The sequence below is a fragment of the Myotis yumanensis genome, unplaced genomic scaffold (genome assembly GCF_028538775.1).
Source record: "Myotis yumanensis isolate MYYU_CA2020_CCGP unplaced genomic scaffold, mMyoYum1.0.hap1 SCAF_9, whole genome shotgun sequence".
Lineage (NCBI taxonomy): Eukaryota > Metazoa > Chordata > Mammalia > Chiroptera > Vespertilionidae > Myotis > Myotis yumanensis.
This window is the reverse complement of record NW_027223760.1, coordinates 52,951,776-52,957,872: the sequence shown is the minus strand read 5'-3', so window position 1 is coordinate 52,957,872 and position 6,097 is coordinate 52,951,776. Positions and strand designations below refer to the sequence as shown.

Here is a 6,097-nt window from a genome sequence, read left to right as displayed (position 1 = left end):
TTAAAAAATAATGACTATAAACCATTTTTGCAATATTTTACAAAGCTAATATCTGATCAAAATAAAGGCATTTATTGACTATAAAATAAAATATATATTTACACTTCATATGCTCACTATTAAATTCTTGTACATTATATGTACTTATGATACTTTGCAGATCCTGTTGGTTTATTTAGTTATCATTTTAAAATGTAACTTTAGACTTTATTCAGTTTTTCTGCTAATGTCTTTCTTCTGTTCTATGATTGCATCCAGGATACCACATAACATTTACTCATACATCTATCTCCTCAGTCTCCTATGCTCTGTGACAGTTCTTCCCTTGTCTCTCATGATCTGGACAATTTTGAGGGACATTGGTCAGGTGTTTGTAGAATATACCACAATTTGAGCTGTATAATGTTCTTCTTATAACTAGACTAGGGCTCATTCAACTATCACCTCCTTTCTGCCAAACCAATTTTAAGTGTTAACTGTTGTCCTCTGTGTTAGCTTTCTACTGCTGCATCACGATCACCACAAACTTGTTGGCTTAAAATAGCAGATATTTTTTCAGCTCTAGGCAGGGTTAATTGGGTCCTTCTCTGCTCAGGTCTCATAAGCTAAAATCAGGGTTTGGCTGAGCTACTTGTCGGTGTTTCTGGAGGCTCTGGGGAAGAATCCACTTCCATGCTGATTTCGGTATTGTTAGCATTTGTTATTGATTTCAGTATTGGTAGCATTCAGGTCCTTGTAGTCATAGCCACCTCCATTCATTGTCATGTAGCCCCTTCTTTCTTCAAGGCTCGCAATGGAAAAACCCTCAAAAACCTCTCATACATTTCTTTCACCAGGAAGAGCCTAGTCACCTGATTAGGTCAGGCCTACCCAGGATAATATCTTTTTCTTAAAGCTGTCTGTGTTGTAGAACATTACCTATCCAAGGGAGGGGCTACCTCATTGTACTTACTAGTACATATGGCCCAACCTCAAAGAAAGAGGATTAGACAGGGCTTGTACAGTAGGGGGCAGGAATCTTGGGAGCCATCTAAGAATTCTGTCTGCCACATCCACCACACATAATCCCCAGTGTTGGTGAGTTGGACTGAGGGTATTTTGTTTTCTTAGATGCTCCATGTGGCATGAACTTGGTAATACTATTCCAAGCTCCTGGGCACCGACCATGAAGAGAGCCAGATCCTTGCTTCTGCCTCTATTGAACACATTTGAGACTTGGCACAACTTTTTCTGGCTTCTGTAATTAAAGATTTTCCTCCCTCTTTTGCTATTTTAACTTTTTTTGGTGGGCATATTTTATTGATTTTTCATTTTTTATTAAAAAATTCAACAAACCAAATAGAAATTTTCAGTAGGGTTCAGTATTTTAAGTATTGAACTTTACTTGACAAACTCCCTAAGAAGATCAAATCTTATTTCATTAATCAGTGAAATTAAAGTTCTGGGTTTGATTATATTATATTATATGTATTATATTATATTATATTATATTATAATTTACATTATATATAGGGATTTGAAATATATATATATTTTAGTTCTGAATACATATCAAATAATAAAAACAATAAGGAAAAAGATACGATTCTTCAGTCATTTTACAGGCAAATCTTTTTTCTGGGGGACAAATGCCACCTAATATTTGCACTACTCCTGAAATATACTTAATAAATTGAGGGCTAAGCTATATTGTGACTATAAATAGGACTAAAATCAAAAGCACAATTTAAACAAGAATAATTTATATGTTAAAAGGAGTAATTTTGTGACATGATCGTGGATGCCATGTTACTTCTGTGGAGGCTCCTACACCCTACCCCCCTTTCTTCATTTTAAGGGCTCCAGGGAATGCCTATGCAGCTATCAAAAGCAAGTTTCAGGCCAATGGGTGACTGTCCTGCTGTTGTTACCTGTTACAAAGAGTCTCAGCTCAAATAATACAAACAGGTCTTTTTCCATTCACTAATTTTGAAGTGGTTTCCCCATGCTCTTTTCTTTGAGAGACCATGACCTTATGTTCTTGAGACACTTAATTGAAGGGCAGAATTCCAAATCTAAGCCCCTTTTTCTCACCAGAGTGCTTGGTCCCTGGGATCTCCAAAACCCAACAGTGGACTGGTGGCTGAAGCCAACTTCTACCTTATCACTCCTAGCCTAGGCCTACCCTGACACTTTGATCTTTATTGCATAGCAATTCAATTGTTGCCCTTATTTACCAATTGGAATCCATGTCTACTTTATCCACCTCAGCAGCCTACCTTCGGAGACTCCTTCCTTTACTTAAGGATCTCTTAGACTGAAGCTCCCGTATGGGCTCTCACTTGACTGGACTCACTCTGTGCATATGAGGGCCAACTAGGAGAGCCTGAACTTGGTGGGGTCCAAACATGAAACAGTTTTATTTTTCTTCAATTACTATTTCAAACATGTTTGGTCAAATCTTATTTTCTTTGTTATCTTTCATGTCGTTTTGGGTGGCTCACAGACTTTCTGTTATTAGAAAATGTAGCCCAGATTAATCCAATTTATTTGTGTCTCACATCTAATCTAGGCCTCATCTTCATTCCCTTAGAATTTGTGAGGATTCAGCCTCAAGGACTTGGGGAGGGGAAGTTTAATGGTCTGCTCTCTCTTTTCCTCCCTTTTGTCTCCTGGCTTCCTCTGGTGTATTCAGGAGGAGGAGTTAGAGAGGATTTAAGTCTTTCTACTTGTAGAGAGGAGTTAAAAATCTTTTCATTTAGCTGAGACTGAAGGAAATTTCTCTCGACTATTAGGCTTCTCTGGTTAACATTAACTAGCCATCACTGCTCTCTGCATAATAGGCATCTAGGACTTTGACCCTCAATTGCTTCTAGATTCTTTGCAAAGATGCTATAGGAATGATTTGCTTAACTCCAGCTGTGAATGCAACCTGTAGGATTGCCAGATAAAATATAGGATGCTCAGTTAAATTTGAATTTCCGATAAATAAGGGGCAAATATTTCATGGAACATATTTAAACTGAAGAGCTTTATATCTTGTTTATTGACATTGAACTTTAGCTGGGCATCCTATGTTTTTATTTTTTAAATTTGGCAATTTCAGATGCATATGGGCAATACAGAGCAGCAGAAAATCCCACCTTATATCTGATTACTCTCTTAGGTGCTAGGTCCCATGCTAAGCATTTAACATAGCATATGTGTTATTTTTCAGGCAAGTATTATTACCAATTTGCTACAAGGGAAACTATTGAATCTCAGAGAATGTTAGTGACATACCCATAATGATTCACAAACACACAACTGGTCAGGGCAAGAGGGAGGGTTTGGTTTCAGGTCAGTGATCCTTATGTACACTTTATCACACTTTGCTGTGTGTGTGTGTGTGTGTGTGTGTGTGTGTGTGTGTGTTTCCCCCTGCCTACCCTCAGCCCAGGAATCCTACCCTCTGCCCTCTATTTTGGATTCACAGCCACTTATCACTCCCACTGGTCATGTTCCTCCAACTTGGTTTTTTTGCTCCCACCACTGATGCAGGGCTGTAACTTTCTCCTGGAAGTTAACTCTGATTAAGTGCAAGTGGATAATCTTTATTGTTTGGTAGCCAACGTTCCTATATCATTTTTTTACCCTGGTAAATTGATTGGCAGAGGCTTAGAGGAAACTTGAAGGTCTCCTCTGCTTCTTTTCCCTTGAACATAAAACAAGCCCTATTTTTTTCCTTTATTGATTAAGGTATTACAAATGTGTCCCTATCCCCCCATTAAAAACAAGCCCTATTTGAATGACATCGTACTTCCTCTCTTCTGAGTCCCACTCAGGGTCTTTTCCAGGGTGAGTGTCAATAAGGAAAAGAGCTCTCGGGAAAACTGAAGGCGGTGCTTGTCCACCATATCTAGAAGTACCCCAGGTTCTTCCTGGTTTTCTTCTTGCCAAATATCCCTGCTCTGTGATGCCTCCCGTGTCAAAGATAAACAAAGACAGTTTTTAATTAGCAGTACACTATGGCAAGAGTCGGTTTATGTGAAATTCATCTGCATTTGTTAACTGGCACTTTTTGAAGTTAGGGTTCTACCCTCCCATTAGAGACTGAGACACAGGGGCCCTCTCTTCAGATGCTGGTTGGAAGAAACAGCAAATTCCTTTTAGAAACCTTGAATTTTCTCAGGCAGGCACTTTAAGGAGGGTAGGGTCATTCTCAGGTAGTGGCCTAGAGTTGTTGGAAACTATGTTAGTGTTTGTTCAAGTCAAGGTTGAGGCTTAGTTGAGAAGAGGGCTCAGAGGAGCACACCTGGCTAGAGTTTGGTCAAGGACAGTCTTTGCCACATTTAAACTTGAGCAGAAGGAGGGATGACTCTGTGTCAGGCTCTCTACCTTCTCTCTGCAACTAGTTGGTTTACTGTATCAATTCCTAAATTCCAGTCTATTTAGGATTTCTATAGTGGCTTGCCTTGCTTTCCTTCACTGCTCATCCTTGCTGTTTCCCAGGGATAGTTCTTAAAGATTGGGTGAGGAATAGTACATGGGCTATAATATGAATGATGGAGAAAAAAATAAGAGTATAGTTTAAGACTACAGCAGACATATTCATACAGTAACTGAAAAGGAAATTTAAGAAATGTAATTTGGAATGTATGAAGAATGTAACAAAAACAGTAAATGAATGAGGAGGAAAGAAGATTTACAGAAAAATTTCATAGAGTCAGATGTACTAAAGATTTACACCCATTACCTGTTTTAAACCAGTGTCCCGGTATAATTGAATAAGTGCTATGTAGTAATTTATTGATAGTCTCACTACTTTCTCTTAAGTTGTCTGCAGACTGTTTAGTGAAAAAAGACGCTGTCTTTGGATGAGTATGTGATGGGTCAGTGCTTTTAGGTGTAATGTAGAGGTTCACTATTGATTAACACATTATTTATGAGAACATTTTTAAAGGAGGCATGAAAATATATTGCAACATCGCAGGTAATACATTATAATATGCTGAACATTATGAGAAACGGTGATTAGTTCTAACCTAGTATCAAGGAATATGTGATATGTCTTAAATCTTTGAGGCAATTTAAGGTAATAATGAAACATCCTTTACTTTTTAATTTTGGTGTTAGACATACCTACAAGGTGCTAGAATGTCATACCAGCTCTGTGATATTGATTAATTCACTTTTCTAAACCTTGGTTTCCTTAAGAAAATGCAAAAAGTAATGTTTCTATCCGAGTGGTGAAAACTAAGTGATTTGCACACTGCAATAGCTCAAATGGTACTATACCATCATCATTGTCATTGTCGTCATCGTCATCATGATTATTGTTACCAGTGGGACATTTGGGTAATGAGTGGTTTTTTTTTTTTTGGGGGGGGGGGAGGGGCGGGCGCCTTTCGGTAAAAACTGGAAGACCTGCTGGACAAATTCAAGAAGAACTGTAAGCACTGGGTATGTCTTTTCTAATAAGGAAATACTATTTCAGTCAGTAAAACTATTTATGGCATTGTTTAAGAGAACACTAACATGCTATGGCAACTATCTTAAATTCTGTTCCTATACTCATCCTATATAATAAAAGCCTAATATGCTAAGTGTTCGACTGTTCATTTGACTGTTCGACCAGTTGCTGTGATGCACACTGACCATCAGGGGGCAGATGCTTTGACCGGTAGGTTAGCTTGCTGCTGGGGTCTGGCTGATTGGGAGTGGGCGAGACAGGTCAGGCACACCCTGGAGCCCTCTTTCTGTCCCTCCCCAGGTACCATCATGCACTGGTGGGGTCCCTTGGCCTGCCTCTCACAATCTGGGATCCCTTGGTGGCATGTCAGAGAGCTGGTTTTGGCCTGAACCCCACAGGCCAGGCTGAGGGACCCCACTGGTGCACAAATCCATGCACCAGGCCTCTAGTTCACAATAAAAGTCACAAAAGAGGGTCAAACAAGAAGTTAATGAGGAGTGAGCATATCTGGATTTTCATTCTGGTTTGCTATCCTTTGCTCTGGGATTTGGGAAAGGCATTTCATCTTCCTAATCTAAACAAAAAATTATCTATAAAATGGAACATTTGGAGGAAATAATTGCAGATATCTATTCCATTCTAAAAGATTTATTTTAGCTATGGTTA

The 6,097-nt window shown here is 38.8% G+C and overlaps 1 non-coding gene across 1 annotated transcript; it reads right to left on the bottom strand.

The window, feature by feature from the left end:
* Positions 1-5,355: 5,355 nt before the first annotated feature.
* On the bottom strand, positions 5,356-5,420 carry LOC139017090 (U7 small nuclear RNA). The gene has a single exon (XR_011472771.1). It is a non-coding gene; the product is annotated as a U7 small nuclear RNA (small nuclear RNA).
* Between the last annotated feature and the right edge of the window lie 677 nt (positions 5,421-6,097).